This window comes from Erpetoichthys calabaricus, chromosome 13 (genome assembly GCF_900747795.2).
Source record: "Erpetoichthys calabaricus chromosome 13, fErpCal1.3, whole genome shotgun sequence".
Lineage (NCBI taxonomy): Eukaryota > Metazoa > Chordata > Cladistia > Polypteriformes > Polypteridae > Erpetoichthys > Erpetoichthys calabaricus.
The window spans coordinates 34255573-34273970 of record NC_041406.2 but is presented as its reverse complement, the minus strand read 5'-3'; the positions used below and the strand labels follow the sequence as shown (position 1 = coordinate 34273970).

Genomic DNA, 18398 nt, shown 5'->3' with positions numbered 1-18398 from the left:
GGATAGAATCAGAATTCATCACTGGTGCACAGAAACTTATAGAGTGACAGATTACGTGATGGACAAAATCCAGCTAGAAATTTCAAAAGTGCTAGATAATGTATTTTGGGGATATCTATGGAATTTTCCATGAAAATGGTAGTAGTATCTCAAAACTACTAGTGTGCTGTTCTCGTCATTGGTGTTTGAACCCAAAACTAAACCGCAGCCAAACTCTAATTCACAGAAGATTCATAAACTCAGGAGATAGTACCTTCCTCCAATTTGATTTTGATTTTCGTGAAGTCAGAGTGAAACTAAAAAGAAATAAATTGCAAATAATTAGCAGTCTACAATGAACAACAATAAATTAGCTATATATTAATCCAGTTAATTTAAAATAATGCTTACAAGCATTGCCTCAATAAGACTAAGAAACACACACTATTCGCAAAGCATACTGTCTACCCACCAACTTCCTGTTTTTCTAATTCCCTTTCCTTACAACTATTTACATGAATATTCATGAAACAGTGTTAACATTTCCTCGAATAACAAACAGATATTCTGTAAAGCAGAATAACCACCCTGAGGTACTGCCCCCCTTCCTGGAAGAGAGCTACACTCTGTAGGATCACACTCCTCAGCCTCTTTAGGACATTTAGTAGAACGTTTCCAATTAGGCAGGAATGGACAAACTCTCAGCCACTTCACAGATGATTGTTAAAAGGTTGTGACTGGTCCCTGGGATACCACCGCTAAGCAAAAGTTAGCGTATCAAGAACTATTAGATATATTCATGCTGCTTGTGGTTTATTGTGCTTTCATGTTGTCATCTCTACATTGCAAAATTAATTTGATAAGTGATAGAATCCCAGCAGCCGTACCACCTGCACCTAAAGCTAAGCATGTTTGGGCTCAGCTATGGGAAACCATCTAGGAAAATCTTGGACTGCTGCAGGAAGAGGTGTTGGTGAGGCCTTCTGGTGAGCTTACCCTGTGGTTTGTGTTTGATTTGCAATGCAGTGACAAGTGCACTGTGCTATATAAATTGGTGCCATTCATCAGAAGAGACATAAAAATATAGGTCCTCTCTCTCTGTAATGATAAAAGATTCCTGGACATGTTTAGAAAAGAGTAGGGTGTTCTCCGATGTCCTGGCAAAATTGCACACCATATTCTGGTTATTCTGGTCCCCACATCATCCCCTGTCCCATATTGGCTAACTCTGTCTCTCACCCCTTCTTTACTTAATAGGTAATGCGTGATGAGTACACTGCTGCAAAATGGCTGCTGTTGCATTATCCTGGTGGATTTTGTGATTTCCCATGGTCTATGTAATGCACTTTGAGTAGATTAGAAAATCCTTATACAGTAATCCCTCCTCTATCGCGGGGGTTGCATTCCAGACCCCCCCGCGAAAGGTGAAAATCTGCGAAGTAGAAACCATATGTTTATATGGTTATTTTTATATTGTCATGCTTGGGTCACAGATTTGCACAGAAACACAGGTGGTGTAGAGAGACAGGAACTTTATTCAAACACTGCAAACAAACATTTGTCTCTTTTTCAAAAGTTTAAACTGTGCTCCATAACAAGACAGAGATGACAGTTCCATCTCACAATTAAAAGAATGCAAACATATCTTCCTCTTCAAAGGAGTGCGCGTCAGGAGCTGATAATGTCAAAGAGATAGAGAGAAAAAAGCAAACAATCAGAAATCAATAGGGCTGTTTGGCTTTTAAGTATGCGAAGCACCGCCGGACAACGCAGCTGCTAGGAATGGAGCAATATAAAGGTAGCCTTTCAGCATTTTTTTAGAGGAGCGTCCGTATTGTCTAGTGGTGCGAACAGCCCCCCTGCTCACACCCCCTCCGTCAGGAGCACAGAATGTCAGAGAGAGTGAGAGAGAGAGACAGAGAAAAACAAACAATTAAAAATCAATACGTGCCGTTTGAGCTTTTAAGTATGCGAAGCACCATGCAGGAAGCATATCTATCTATCTATCTATCTATCTATCTATCTATCTATCTATCTATCTATCTATCTATCTATCTATCTATCTATCTATCTATCTATCTATCTATCTATCTATCTATCTATCTATCTATCTATCGCTTGACAAAACAGCCACATTTAAGCCCAGCAAGGAAGAGAGCAATGTGAAGGTAATCTTTCAGTGTTTTTTGAGGAGTGGCCGTATCTTCTACGGGTGCGAACAGCCCCTGTGCTCACAATATATTTGAGGACTTTTATTTAATACGTAATACATGCTCTGATTGGGTAGCTTCTCAGCCATCTGCCAATAGCGTCCCTTGTATGAAATCAACTGGGCAAACCAACTGAGGAAGCATGTACCAGAAATTAAAAGACCCATTGTCCGCAGAAATCCGCGAACCAGCAAAAAATCTGCGATATATATTTAAATATGCTTACATATAAAATCCGCGATAGAGTGAAGCCGCGAAAGTCGAAGCGTGATATAGCGAGGGATTACTGTATACATGTAATCAATTAATTGTTAATGTTGAACAAATATAATAAGTAATTCACCAACAATGTAAATGAACTCCAAGCACTTGCTGTATTTTTTCTATTTGAGCTGACATTTTGGTTATTCAGTTGTTAAGCAAGTAGCCAATTAAGCAGCTGTATCTAAGTGGAGAAGTTTAAGTAGCACGTGTTCTTGTTCATAAATGAAGGCTGACACTATTAGCAAAGTGACCAACAGATTGAAAAAGTCTCAAAGTACGGACATTGGTCAACAATGTTTTCGGTATTTGGTAAAGATGCATTCATTCTACACATCACACATTCTACAGCAGTTGCACCTTGAACACCCACGGGTGACTCAGGACAGCAAAAGGGAGTCCATCTCCAAGCAGACTTGGATATTGTGCCAAAAAGATGGAAAGTCTTGTTAGGGATGAGGTCTACTGTAGTCTAATATCGACTGCTTTGTGTATACAGTCATAGTCACCCTTCTCAGGAGATGTGGATAGACAGTGCAAGTGAAAGTTCAGGGTCATCTAGGGTGGCTTTTTTGTCTAATATCTACAAATAAAATATAAATCATATCAATCAAATTGATAATCCTGTACTAAAATGTATAAATAGTATACTCATTTTTGGATGTATTCAATTTGCAGGAGATCCCTCCAGCATTAACTTTCCAACACAATCATCAAGTAAGTTTTTCTTTTTTCTTGTAATGTGAAGTGTGTGTTTTTCCAGACCTAATACTGTGAAAATAAAGTAAATAAATCCCTTAAATATTTTGTATGATGAAAGTTGCATCTAAATTGCAACTAACTGCTGAAAGGTAATGTTTAACTAATATCTCCAGTTCACATGACCTTTGAAATAACCTTTTTTAAGAATTAAATATTTTTTTCTGCAGAAAAAAAATGCAGAATGAACCCTACAGAACAGGGAAAAAGGAGGCATTCAGATAGTAACTGCAGCATAAACATTCTCTGTATGCTAGGTTGTTAAAAATTTAAAAGCTGTGCTAGCTGGGATAGGCTCCAGCACACCTCCACGTCCCTGCTCAGGACTAAGAAGGTTTGAAAATGAATGAATGAATGACTGAAAATGGCTTTCCTTTTCACATGAACAAATCTTTCTTGAGGAGAGCAGACTCTGTCATTGTTCAAATTTTTGTGTGCCTTCAAACTGTACCTCCAATCCCATCTCATTACCCAACATCAGTTAGCTTTTGGAGACATTGTTTAATCTAGAGATTCACAGACGTTTTGAACCAAGATTAAATGTTTAAATGGTGTGTTCATTATTAACAAGTAGAACTCTGATTGCTAGAGTGTATCCTAATTTAAACAGATTCTGTTTGCCTATTATACAGACTCAGATGAAGATCAAAACCCACTATTATGAGTAATTAATGCATCTAAATGTATCCTTTAACCTCCTTTAACCGTCACCTTATCGTGGTGGAGGGGTTTGCGTGTCCCAATGATCCTAGGAGCTCTGTTGTCCGGGGCTTTATGCCCCTGGTAGGGCCACCCAAGGCAAACTGGTCCTAGGTGAGGGATGAGACAAAGAGCGGTTAAACAAACCTCCTATGAAGAAAAACCATTTTGGACGGCGTTTTCCCTTGCCCGGACGCGGGTCACCGGGGCCCCACTCTGGAGCCAGGCCTGGAGGTGGGGCTCGATGGCGAGCGCCTGGTGGCCGGGCCTGCACCCATGGGGCTCGGCCGGGCACAGCCCGAAGAGGCAACGTGGGTTCCCCTTCCCATGGGCTCACCACCTATGGGAGGGGCCAAGGAGGTCGGGTGCAGTGTGAGTTGGGTGGTGGCCGAAGGCGGGGACCTTGGCGGTCCGATCCTCGGCTACAGAAACTGGCTCTTGGGACGTGGAATGTCACCTCTCTGAAGGGGAAGGAGCCTGAGCTAGTGCGCGAAGTTGAGAGGTTCCGGCTAGATATAGTCGGACTCGCCTCGACGCACAGCTTGGACTCTGGAACCAATCTCCTTGAGAGGGGCTGGACTCTCTACCACTCTGGAGTTGCCCCCGGTGAGAGGCGCCGAGCAGGTGTGGGTATACTTATTGCCCCCCAACTTGGAGCCTGTACATTGGGGTTTACCCCGGTGGACGAGAGGGTAGCCTCCCTTCGCCTTCGGGTGGAGGGACGGGTCCTAACTGTTGTTTGTGCGTATGCACCGAACAGCAGTTCGGAGTACCCACCCTTTTTGGAGTCCCTGGAGGGGGTGCTAGAGGGCATACCTTCTGGGGACTCCCTCGTTCTGCTGGGAGACTTCAATGCTCACGTGGGCAATGACAGTGAGACCTGGAAGGGCGTGATTGGGAGGAATGGCCCCCCTGATCTGAACCCGAGCGGTGTTTTGTTATTGGACTTCTGTGCTCGTCACGGATTGTCCATAACGAACACCATGTTCAAGCATAGGGGTGTTCATATGTGCACTTGGCACCAGGACACCCTAGGCCTCAGTTCGATGATCGACTTTGTGGTCGTGTCGTCGGACTTGCGGCCACATGTCTTGGACACTCGGGTGAAGAGAGGGGCGGAGCTGTCAACTGATCACCACCTGGTGGTGAGTTGGCTTCGATGGTGGGGGAGGATGCCGGTCAGGCGTGGTAGGCCCAAACGTGTTGTGAGGGTCTGCTGGGAACGTCTGGCAGAGCCCCCTGTCAGAAGTAGCTTCAACTCCCACCTCCGGCAGAACTTCGACCACATCCCGAGGGAGGTGGGGGACATTGAGTCCGAATGGGCCATGTTCCGTGCCTCTATTGTTGAGGCAGCTGACCGGAGCTGTGGCCGTAAGGTGGTCGGTGCCTGTCGTGGCGGCAATCCCCGAACCCGCTGGTGGACACCGGCGGTGAAGGATGCCGTCAAGCTGAAGAAGGAGTCCTACGGGACCCTTTTGTCCTGTGGGACCCCGGAGGCAGCTGATAGGTACCGGCAGGCCAAGCGGAATGCGGCTTTGGTGGTTGCTGAGGCAAAAACTCGGGCGTGGGAGGAGTTTGGGGAGGCCATGGAGAATGACTTTCGGACGGCTTCGAGGAGATTCTGGTCCACCATCCGGCGTCTCAGGAAGGGGAAGCAGTGCAGTGTCAACACTGTATATGGTGGGGATGGTGCGCTGCTGACCTCGACTCGGGACGTTGTGGGTCGGTGGGGGGAATACTTCGAAGACCTCCTCAATCCCATTAACATGCCTTCCAATGAGGAAGCAGAGCCTGGGGACTCAGAGGTGGGCTCCCCCATCTCTGGGACTGAGGTCACCGAGGTGGTCAAAAAACTCCTTGGTGGCAGGGCCCCGGGGGTGGATGAGATACGCCCGGAGTTCCTCAAGGCTTTGGATGTTGTAGGACTGTCTTGGCTGACACGCCTCTGCAACATCGCATGGACATCAGGGACAGTGCCTCTGGATTGGCAGACCGGGGTGGTGGTCCCCCTCTTTAAGAAGGGGGATCGGAGGGTGTGTTCCAACTACAGAGGGATCACACTCCTCAGCCTCCCTGGAAAAGTCTATTCAGGGGTCCTGGAGAGGAGGGTCCGTCGGATAGTCGAGCCTCGGATTCAGGAGGAACAGTGTGGTTTTCGTCCTGGTCGCGGAACAGTGGACCAGCTCTATACCCTTAGCAGGGTCCTGGAGGGTGCATGGGAGTTTGCCCAACCAGTCTACATGTGTTTTGTGGACTTAGAAAAGGCATTCGACCGTGTCCCTCGGGGAATCCTGTGGGGGGTACTCCGAGAGTATGGGGTACCAGCCCCCCTGATAAGGGCTGTTCAGTCCCTGTACGATCAGTGCCAGAGCTTGGTCCGCATTGCAGGCAGTAAGTCGAACCCGTTTCCAGTGAGAGTTGGACTCCGCCAGGGCTGCCCTTTGTCACCGATTCTGTTCATAACTTTTATGGACAGAATTTCTAGGCGCAGCCAGGGTGTTGAGGGGGTCCGGTTTGGTGGGCTCAGGATTGGGTCACTGCTTTTTGCAGATGATGTTGTCCTGTTTGCTTCATCAGGCCGTGATCTTCAGCTCTCTCTGGATCGGTTCGCAGCCGAGTGTGAAGCGGCTGGGATGAGAATCAGCACCTCCAAATCCGAGACCATGGTCCTCAACCGGAAAAGGGTGGAGTGCCCTCTCAGGGTTGGTAGCGAGATCCTGCCCCAAGTGGAGGAGTTCAAGTATCTCGGGGTCTTGTTCACGAGTGAGGGAAGAATGGAGCGTGAGATCAACAGGCGGATCAGTGCGGCATCCGCAGTAATGCGGGCGTTGCATCGGTCTGTCGTGGTGAAAAAGGAGCTGAGCCGCAAGGCGAAGCTCTCAATTTACCGGTCAATCTATGTTCCTACCCTCACCTATGGTCATGAGCTATGGGTAGTGACCGAAAGAACGAGATCGCGAATACAAGCGGCTGAAATGAGTTTCCTCCGCAGGGTGTCTGGGCTTTCCCTTAAAGATAGGGTGAGAAGCTCAGTCATCCGGGAGGGGCTCAGAGTAGAGCCGCTGCTCCTCCGCATCGAGAGGAGTCAGATGAGGTGGCTCGGGCATCTGATCAGGATGCCTCCTGGACGCCTCCCTGGTGAGGTGTTCCAGGCACGTCCAACCGGGAGGAGGCCCCGGGGAAGACCCAGGACACGCTGGAGGGACTATGTCTCTCGACTGGCCTGGGAACGCCTTGGGATTCTCCCGGAAGAGCTAGAAGAAGTGGCCAGGGAGAGGGAAGTCTGGGCATCTCTGCTCAAGCTGCTGCCCCCGCGACCCGACCTCGGATAAGCGGGAGACAATGGATGGATGGATGGATGGATGGAAATGTATCTTTGCAACTCAAGTATTTTTTTCACCAGTTAGAAAAATCTATTAACTGCTTTCTTTCAATCAAAACCTTGAAAACATGTTTGCCTTGGGCATTAATAACAACATTAAATGGTTGTAAACCATGTGGGGAACAGCCTGGACACAGACAGGTAGACATTGTTTTATCACCCAACACACCTTTATTTACAATAATATTTACAAATAAACAGCACACACCCCAGTGCCGTAGTACCAATCACCCCAAAGTCCTGGATTCTCCAAATGCCTCTCTCTCTCTCTCCTTCTCTCTCTCTCTCTCCTTCTCTCTCTCTCTCTCTTCTGACTGCCTCTGTTTCCTCTCCTCCAAGCTCGGTCCTCTTCCACCCAACTCTAGCCATCGAATGGAGGAAGGCGGCCCCTTTTATACACACCCGGGCGTGCTCCAGGTGCCTCCCAATTAGCTTCCGCCGGCACTCCCAAGTGTGGCGGAAGTACTGGCTGCACACCCGGAAGCACTCCGGGTGTCCCTGGTCTTCTTCCCTCTAGCACTTCCGGGTGTGGTGGAAGTGCTGAGGGCCAGGGCTCCTCAGGCATTGGGGTGCCCCCTGGTGGTGACCACGGGCCCTAATAGGGTTGAGCTTCTAAGCTCTGTTCCCGTGGTCCCCAAAGCCACGGTTGCCCCCTCGTGGTCTGGAGGAGGCGTAAGCCCTCCTGGGAGTCCTGGCTGGGTACCACCCCCAGCCACTCGCCACAACCATTAGCATTAAATGGATGCTTAACACAGGTGGTGATAACTACTGCTTTTGTTTATTTTATCAAAATTCTAATCATTTGATGTTAAAATGTTTTCAGATAATGTAATTACTTATAGGTACATTCTTCTCATATTTTTTCAGGTTCACTTGATCAGCAGAGCACATTTTCTGCAGCTCCCACTGGTAATTTTTGCTGCAGCTGTTTCTTGGTAGTTTTTCTTGTAATGTAGTGTTTCTTATTTTGTCTTTGCTCCTAATCCCGTTCTCAAATGCAGAGAGCTTTTCAGAGTGAAAATGTGCACTAATATAGCAGACCTTATTTTAAGTTATTTTTTCTCTACTGTAGGTGCTGGAGATCAGCTTGAAATCATCCTCCATACAAATTTCACAGGTAATTCTGAAGTAATATTTTGAGCAAGTGTTGGTAAGTAAGCCTTTTATAAAAACACAGTAATATTGTTTCAGAAAAACCTTTAGTGGGGAAAAGGCCCACAGTTAGCCAAACATATATGAGAAATCAAGAAGCAGCGCTGAACACAACAGGCCATAACAGGGCACACACCCACACATGTGCACACATCCATGCTCAGTCACACCTGGCGAGTTTAAAATTGTCATTTTAATGTAACCCTGCATGCCTCTGGATTTGAGTGAGAAGCTGAAGAGGACCTACTCAGGCACAAAGACAGCATGTCCAGGCAGGGAATCAATAAAAGGTCCATAGTGCTAACAGGCAGTGGCACTATCCATTGCACCATCATACACCCTTGAAAATGGTCATTAATTTAATTTTAAAAGATGACTTCATGTATTTCACTAATGTCAAATGTATGAGTTCCTGATAAAAATCATGAAAAGTGAGCACAGCAATTTTTTTGAAGCACTAAATCCTCTCACCAGAGAAATAAATGAGGGTGCACGTGAGATACATTTTCCCATTTAACATGTATAAGATTATAGCTGAATCACAGGTGTTACCCTGGCTTTGTGTTTAGTGCCTCTGTACTGCTTTTTCACAATGTACTTGTATTGATGTACTTAAAGGAAATATAGAAAATAGTGACTCACAGGTTTGGTTAGGTCAACAAATAATCATTTTTTAATTTTCCCAATAAATATACAATGCCTTCAGCAAGTATTCAGACTCCTTCAATTTGACACATTTTGTTATGCTACAGCATTTTACTAAAATCATTTAAATTCAGTTTTTCCTTCAAGCAACACTCAATACCACAGGATTTTAGGAATTTCAGCAAATTTGTTAAAAAAAAAAAAAAAATGAAATATGACATTGACACAAGTATTTAAACCCATTATTCAGCATTTCACTGAAGCCCCTTTGGCAGAGGTTATAACCTGGAGTCTTCTTGGTTATGAAGCATCAAGCTTCAAACACCTGGATTTGGGGATTTTCTGTTGCTCCTGTCTGCAGATCCTTTCAAGCTATGTCAGACTGGATGGAGACCATCAGTGAACAGGTGCTTCCAGGTTTCCCCAGGGATGTTCAGATGGGTTCAACTCTGGGCACTGGCTGGATCACTAAAGAACATTCACAAAGTTGTCCATAAGCTATTGCTGTTTAGTCTTTTCTTTGTGCTTAGACTTGTTCTGTTCAAAGGCGAAATTTCAACCCAGTCTGAGGTACAGAGTGCTCTGGAGCAGGTTTACATTAAGGATATCTGTGTAGTTTGCTCTGTTCAGCTTTCCCTCAACTATGTCTAGTCTCCCAGTCCTTGCCATTAAAAAGCAACCTGACAGCATGATGGCACCACCACTCCACTTCACCATCAGAGTAGTATTGTTTCAGGTGATGAGTGGTGCTTGTTTTCTTTCAGAATTGACATTTAGAGTTGAAGCCAAACTGTTCATTCTTGGTTTCATCAGACAGAAGAATCTTATTTGTCATAGTCTGAGAGTGCTTTAGGTGCCTTTTTGCAAACTCCAGGCAGACTTTCATGTATCATCTGGCCACTCTGGCATAAGGCCCAGATTAGTGGAGTGTGGCAGTGGTGGTTGTCCTCCTACCACTTTCTCCCATCACCACGAAAGTTACCTGGTGTTAAGTCAGAGTATCCATCGAAGTCTTGGTCACCTCTCTTACCAAGGCCTTTCTCTCAAGATTATTCAGTTTGACTGGGTGGCCAACTCTAAGAAGTCATGTCGTGGTGTTTCCAAATTTCTTCCTTTTAAGGATTATGGATGCCATTGCACTCTTGGGAATCTCCAATTCTGTAGAATTTTTTATGTCTTTCTGCAGATCTGTGCCTTGACACAATCCTGTCGCTGAGCGCTACAGGCAATTAATTCCTTGACTCCCATGGGTTGGTTTTTGCTTAGCTGTGGTACCTTTGTGTGTTTAGAAATGCGTTTTTTAATGAAACTAAAAAACTCCAGATATTTCATGTGCAGCTCTGTGAGAATTCTGCTTGATCAGAGGAAAAATGAATTTAAATGATTTTAACATGTTGGTGCAGTGGTTGTACTGCTCCTTGCAGTAAGGAGACCAGGGTTCGCAACCCAGGCCCCCCATGTGGAGTTTGCATGTTGTCTTCATGTTTGGGTGGATTTCTTCAGAGTGTTCCGGTTTCCTCTCACAGTCCGGACATGCAGATTAGATGAATTGGTGATGCTAAATTGGCCTTGGCACATGTTTATGTTCACCCTGCAAGGACTGGTGCCCTGTCCAGGGATTTTTCCTGCCATGTGCCTTATGCTTGCTGGGTTAAGCTCCAGCGCCCCCACAACCCTGCTCAGGATTAAGTGGATTTAGAAAATAGTATGGTATGAATTGTTTAAGTGCAAATAGATGCAGTGTATTAATAATAATAGCCAGTGGGTACAAAAAAGATGAAAAAAAGAAAACAACACCATTTTCAGGGTTTGTTCTTGCCTTGTACCCTGTGCTTGCTCCTAGCCCCCACCAGCCCAATGGTGACCCTGGTCTGGATTAAGTGGCTCAGACAATACCATGTCGTGACATTTTAGCAACATAGCAAAATTTAAAAAACAACAAAAAGTGAAGGGGTCAGAATACTTTCTGAATGCACTATACGTTGCTTATCATATAAGAATTAAACTAAGATGTTATGGTTGCCATGGTATGGTTGCCATGGTTTTCGAAACAAATCAGGAAAATATGTTCCCCTATTTTTGGAATTGCTCATTTTTTTCTTTTTATTATTTTCTTTATTTTAGACTCAAGGGATCCAAATGTGACAAGTTTACAAACAGACTTCCCAGGTAACATAGAATAATCCAAAATAAAATGTACAATGTAAAAAAGAACGAAAAGCAATTGTTACAGCTTGTGAATTTTCATAAAAAGTTGTCAATTTGTTTTCACACTCTGACCAGGAATCCAGTTTGCATGGCAAGCCATTGCAACTTCTTAAGAACACAAAAAGCTCATTAGGAGCATTTACCTAGCAATATTTGAGTGGAACAATGCCTGGTCAAGTCGCCATTAGAAAGCCTTCACTCAAAATTTAGGTCACAGCCCCAGACAAAGGCTACACCAAATCAGTTTTCTGTACATAAGAACATAAGAAATTTGACAAATGAGAGAAGACCATTCAGTTCATTAAGCATATTTGTTTAGCTAATAGCTAAGCTATCCAATATCCAGATTCTTCTTAAAGGTTGTCAAACTTTCTTCTTCAAATGTATGCCACAGTATATTGTTCCAGATTCCCACAACTCTTTTCTTAAAGAAGTGCTTTCCCTCATTTTCTACTGGTATTGTTGAGTATGTGATTCACCATTAATGTGAAAGAATTCTACTGGATCTACTTTATCAATAAGATACCATATTCCATATAGTCTCACATGACATCAGAAGCAAGGGAAAGGGCCATTGGCATGCTGCTTTTAGGGGTGGGTGGTATTAGGATAAAAACCATGTCACAGCATAACTGAAATTTTTGATGACGTAACTAGATCAAGGAATAATGTATCTGCTTATACTGTTCAAACTGAAAGTTGTTCATTAACACATACATTACTAATTAATGTAATTATAGTTATGGCCTTTATTTACTGAAACGCTTGCTCTCTGCTAGTCAGGCAGATTCGACTACAAGTGTTCATCTCTCTTGAACCAGTAAATGAATAACTTCAATCTCTGTCTCTCTCTCTCTTTCTATTAAACCAACAGAGTCTAGTTGCCAACCTCCAGAGCTACGCACTGTTGAAAAGCCAATCAAATTACACACATTCAATGACGTTTAGTTACCTTTGCATTATACGTCAGTGATGTAATGCAATACCTGCAGGTTTTTGTGTCTTCTACAACAAGGCCATTTCATAGCAAATCTAGCACTTCATTCTCTTAATGCATCCTTACACTTTGCTTAAGATCAGGGTTGTGGGAGGATTAACAGACTCCATAGTAATGACAACTATTGAGTAGGTGTGTCTTTTGCATTGGAAGTTTCATGTAGTAGGACTGTCTGTTGGAGAGAGACACTGTTGTGCAGTGCTACAGAGTGCCCTTCATAGAGTTTCTGCTGTGTAAATCATGTGACATACTGTAAATGTGCAATTTGATTGGCTGTTCAGCAGAGCTTGTCATTTGCAGTTCTCTGGTGGTCTGCCGGTAGACCCTTCTCACTCAGATTCTTTTTATCTGTCCTCCCTTCCTGTTTACATTAACTTGCCATTCAGGTTGATCCACACAGCACTAGACTTGGTGTTATTTTGGAAGAATTAAGTGAATAGGACTGATTAAGTTCTATTGAAGCACTCTGGTTAATACTGTTAAAGGGTGGTAAGTTCACTTATTACACACTATTCACATACAGAGACACTACATTTAAGAGACTAATACTCCAACACAAAATCATATTTCCCATTTCTTTTCTGAGTTCACGGTTCTTGAGGCTGATCCTCCAATTAGCTGTGAACCACCCAATCTCACTGAAATTGCACAGGTGGTGAACCAGCTGAGGGGGGGAAGGGCTGCAGGGATCTGTGGTATCCGGAGTGAACTTCTCCAGGTTGGTGGTAAGGCTGTCCTCCTGGCATTGCAAGCAATCTTTGCTTCCATTTAGGAGACTGGCATCATCCCAACTGACTGGAAAACAGGACTTGTCATCCCTATCTGGAAAGGAAAGGGTGATCGCCTGGATTGCAGCAACTACAGGGGGATAACACTGCTCTCTGTGCTGGGTAAGGTCCTTGTTAGGGTGTCCTCAATAGAATCCGTGATCACTTACTCACCTACCAGTGACCGGAACAGTCTGGTTTTACATCTAAGAAGTCTACCATCGACCGCATCCTGGCACTGAGGGTTCTCATGGAGCACAAACATGAATATTGGCAGAATATCTTTGAAGCCTTTGACATTTTCGCGAAGCGTTCGACTCAGTTGATTGAGCTGCCCTGTGGGACATCCTGAGGATTCGCGGGATTCCCTTGAGGTTGTTGGACATCATGGCCAGCCTGTACACTGGTACTGTGAGTGCTGTGCAGAGTGGAGGCAGAACCTCTCCGTTTTTCCCAGTTGATTCTGGGGTTCATCAGGGGTGTGTTCTTGCTCCTACTCTGTTCAATGCTTGTATGGACTGGGTGTTGAGCAAGGTCGTGGGGTCCAGCGACTGTGGGGCATCTGTTGGTGAAGAAAGATTCACGGATCTTGACTTTGCTGACGATGCTGTGGTCTTTGCAGAATCAATGGAGGCTCTGATCAGGGTGCTCGAGAGACTGAGTGAGGAGTCTGAGTGTCTGGGCTTGTAAGTGTCCTGATAAAAACCAAGATCCAGGCCTTTAATGACCTCTTGGGCACAGCCATCAGCAGTGCATCTGTCTGAGAGAGTGTCGACCTTGTCGAGAGGTTTACTTACCTTGACAGTGACATTCATGTCTCTGGTGACTCTTCCTATGGGAGAGCATGGTTGTCATGAGGTCGTTGGAAAGGGGTGTGTGGCGCTCCCGATATCTATGTAAAAGGACGAAGGTCCAAGTCTTGAGTCCTGGGGCCTCATGTATAAACGGTGCATACGCACAAAAATGTTGTGTAAGAACGTTTCCACTTTCAAATCGCGATGTATAAAACCTAAACTTGGCGTAAAGCTACGCACATTTCCACGGTAGCTCATACCCTGTCATACGCAAGTTCTCCACTCGGTTTTGCAAACTGGCGGCACCCAGTGTCAAAGCAGTGCTACTGTTCCTGTGTGGTTATCCTTTCTTTTTTTAGATCCACATCTCTGATGCGGCTTTATAAATACACTGAAATTAACCGCATATTGTTTATTAGTTTAATGCATCTGATTGTAATTAACCTGTAACAATATAATGGTCCACAGAATGGTCAAACTATTCCAAATGCCATAACTGCTTTAGCGCTGTTACTCTCACTGCACCTTCTTCTTCTTCTTTCAGCTGCTTCCGTTAGGGGTTGCCACATCGGATCATCTTTTTCCATATTACTCTCACTGCACCACTCGGAATATTTATATCACTGTATCTGAGTGTGAATCACAGCTGTACAGCAGTTGATCGGAAAGAAAATTATCAGTATACAGCATCAAGCACATGCTACCTCAGCCATTCGCTATTTGAACTGCTCTCATCCGACAAATGCTTCAGTCTTTCCTGTACTGACCTCGCAGTTCAGAAACAGTTTCATCCCAAGAACTATAAACGCACTCAATCAGTCCATCAAGTGCTCCTTGTAGAACTGTTTGTACTTATAAGTACAATTACCTCACTGTAAACTTGCGATACAGTTATAATATTGCACAACCTGAGTCACTTTATAAAGCGCATATTTACATATGATGACGATATCATTTTTAAGATGAAATGCAGCAAAATGTTTATTATATTATACAGATAAAACTTTAACTACACGGTGCCGCAGTGCTAGCGAAGAGCTGGAGCTTCGTTCACGGATTGTTCCTGCCTCACACTGTATTCTTGCTGTGGCTGGCGCGACACTGGAAGGATAGATTGATAGAATAATTAAATACTACGAATATATTTCAATGTTCCTTAAAGTTTTGAAGAATCGGCGTTCTAAGCTTACAGATGGCTTAACGTCTATTACAGAGCTGATTGTGTGGCGATTGGGCATTTGGAGAAAGAAAAGTAAGGACAGGAATTGGAGGTTAGTACGTTTGAAAGAGACTTCTGTAATAAAGTATTTCATCGAAGGTCGCGCATGGCGCAGCAAGCATCTTGCATGAGACATGAATAATCACTGCGCCACTGTGTTCCCATGTTTAATAACACGCTTTAACTCTGATCATCGTGAAAATGATATCACGTATACTTCTCAGTATTTTAATTATTCAGAGAGCTGTAATATTACGAATGTAATGGATTCTGTGTCCTGTCGGAGGAAGAGAAAGCCCATTTAAGAAGCACATAGTGATTCACGCACATAGCATAGCACATAGAAGATCAAATACAAAACAAAGCATTTAACGTGCTACTTTAGTTACGATGGGACTTGAGAAACTAGTAAATTAAACGAGTTTATGATGTTCTACTTTAATGACAAAATAAACTATGTGATTAAAGTGGAAATTTCGTGCTTTTTTCACACTGTGTGCCTTTTTTTTTTCTGTGTACCCTAATAAGCTTTCATATGACACTCAGACGGTGGGCTACGACTCACCTTTTCACGGTGACTTTGATATCTGACAACTTCTTTTTTATTTCGGCACTGTGCGACTTTGTGAACTTGAGCTTTCGAGTTTTTCCGACACGCTGTGTGACTCGATCAACTTCCTTTTGTTGTTTATACCACTGTTTAAACCAACAAATAGTGCGTTTTTCCTTGCCTCCACTTGGTATTCGCTGAAATTCTTCTATTTTCCCTTCAACATTTGCCTTTGTCTTTTCACAGAAGGCTGAGCTTAAGGGCTATTTATATTGATTTGCATATTCAAAGAGGCGTAATTCTGGGAGGAGTTGGGGCAGGACAGCAGGCACGTGCGTTAATTTTCTTGCTGACCGGGATTTATGTAGCAGAAGAACGTGGAAGCTGGCATTCGCACAGATTTATGCATCTGGATTTTTTTGTGCATAAGCACATTTCCACTTTTGTGCTTACGTCATGTTATAGTGCGAATTCTATGCACAGTGTTATGCATGAGGCCCCTGATGTTTCCTGTCTTGCTATATAGTTGCGAGACATAGACGCTATCCAGTGACCTGAGATGAAGACTGGACTCCTTTGGTACTGTGTCTCTCCGGAAAATCCTTGGGTACCGTTGGTTGGACTTTGTGTTGAATGAGCGGTTGCTCATGGAGTCACGAATGAGGCACATTACCTGCATTGTAAGGGAGCGTCAGTTGTAGCACTACAGCCATGTGGCGCGTTTCCCCAAGGGTGATCTGGCTTGCAGCATCCTTATTGTTGAGAACCCAAGTGGCTGGACCAGGCCAGGCCCATGTAACACCTGGCTGCGGCAGATAGAGGGTCATTTCCAGAGGGTGGGACTGGACTGCGTGTCTGCCTGGGAGGTTGCAAACCAGGATCCCGAGTCATTTTGTCGTGTAGTGGGTGGAGCAACGCACTGTACAAGTGCATGCTCCCCAACTTGACTTGACTTGACTTGACTTTTGCACAAACATTGTATGTTTTATGCTTAAATGTGCTCTCAAGTTTTTCACTCATTTTTAGCATACTGATAAAATAGTTTTCTCAAACTGTCCCAGAAAAAGAATTTCATCTAGTATACCGGATCAACTACTAGACATAGACAAGCATATCATGTGCCAATGATGCCAGACCTTATGGGTTATACCTCTCCCCTGTGTCCTGACTATAGGAAAGGTTTCAACAGGGCACCAGGGCAGATTATCCTCGAGTAAGCCCAACAGATCAGGATTGACACAGCAGATTGGGCAATGTGTGATGTTGGTTGAAATCTGCCATTTGTAGTGTTGCTGAAAACTCTCAGTAGATACAATCCCCATCAGTGACTGGACAAAGAGAGAGACAGGTTCTGCATGGTGCTGGCCTCTCAGAGACCCTCTGCTAACAGCTCCTAGATGTCTTCTATAGCAAGACACATCTGTTGAGAGGAATGCTAATGTGCAGGTGCCATTTCTGCCTGTAGTCCCTCCTGACTTTAACCCTACAGAGCACCTTTACGTTGCCCTAGAAGGCAACATTCAGAAATGTGACCTTTTCACTGCTACTGTCGTAACATGTCACCACTGCAGATTGAGAGGCTCAGTTTTCCTGCAAGTACTATCAGTGGTCTGTTGTGACTGTTCAGGTGATGTTCCTCTGTTTTGTTGTATTTATTGTTATAATGTGTTGTTCTTTTTCAGTTACACTCCCTGCCCCCGTCATTTGTTTTTATTATTTCAGCAACAGAGGTTGAAATTTCAGTCCAACAAGTGTTGGCCTTCTTTTTTTTTTTTTTTTTTTTTTTTTTTTTATAACAATGGATTTCTTACAAACATTTAATTGAGTCTGGCAGCTCCATGCAGTTCTAAAGTTACAGGGTGTCATGCATTTGTTACAGGTACTGTTGAAGAGTTTACTCCTGGACCAGAATTAAAAGGCAAGTTATAAACATTACTATTTTGAACTCATTGTTGAAAAATATATTTGAATTATCAGATATTCAGTTTTTCACTGAGTAAAATACATCGGCATGTATTTGATTGACAAAAAAAAACCAATAGAAATGATCCAGAAATTGAATTAAAATTTAACAAATAGGTATTGGCATTCACCTGTCACCAGAAAAGATTAAAGTACATTTTTTCAACTCCACGGTATTTGTTCCACATTTAATGAAGATAAAAATAAGGTAAGATTTCTAAAAAACATGTATTTAGAGTACACAAGTAAGTAATGTAATAAAGTGTTTTACATATTTGGCATTAAGAGAGTTTATATATTGGAAGTATCGGGGCCTGTCCACAGTGTGCCTTGTCTCTTGTTCTCTTTGGTGATTTTCATTATCAGTCTGTTAAGCCATTACTGAGACTTCGTGAGTGTTCAGTTTGGCAGCCTGAGGACCGTGTCACTGCTATTTGAGGAAGGATTTACTGTCATTTTGACCTCTGAAATGGTTCATATCAGAGTGTGACATAGCTGGTATGAGAGGTAGCTGCTTCAAATCTGAGATCACAGAAAAGAGCTGCTTACTTTGTGTTTAATAGGCACCTGCATAAGCATGAAAAAAAAATATGGCTGAAGAGAATTTTATATAATAATCTAAAATATATTGCAAAAATGGTAAATAATTATCTAAAAAATATTGAAGAAAAATCTGTTGCAGAGAAGCATCCTATCTTTTCACATAGACAGCTTTAAGTAGCAATTTAAGAGTGAATTCATACCCTTTGACTTTCTGCATATTTTATTGTGTTGTACAGTAGATTTAACTTTTAATGGATACATTTGTGATTTT

The 18398-nt window shown here is 43.6% G+C and overlaps 1 long non-coding RNA gene across 1 annotated transcript; it reads left to right on the top strand.

The window, feature by feature from the left end:
• Positions 1-3122: 3122 nt before the first annotated feature.
• LOC127530072 (uncharacterized) lies at positions 3123-17540 on the top strand. Its single transcript, XR_007936605.1, has 5 exons — positions 3123-3167; positions 8158-8199; positions 8363-8407; positions 11212-11256; positions 17502-17540. It is a non-coding gene; the product is annotated as an uncharacterized LOC127530072 (long non-coding RNA).
• Positions 17541-18398: the final 858 nt, after the last annotated feature.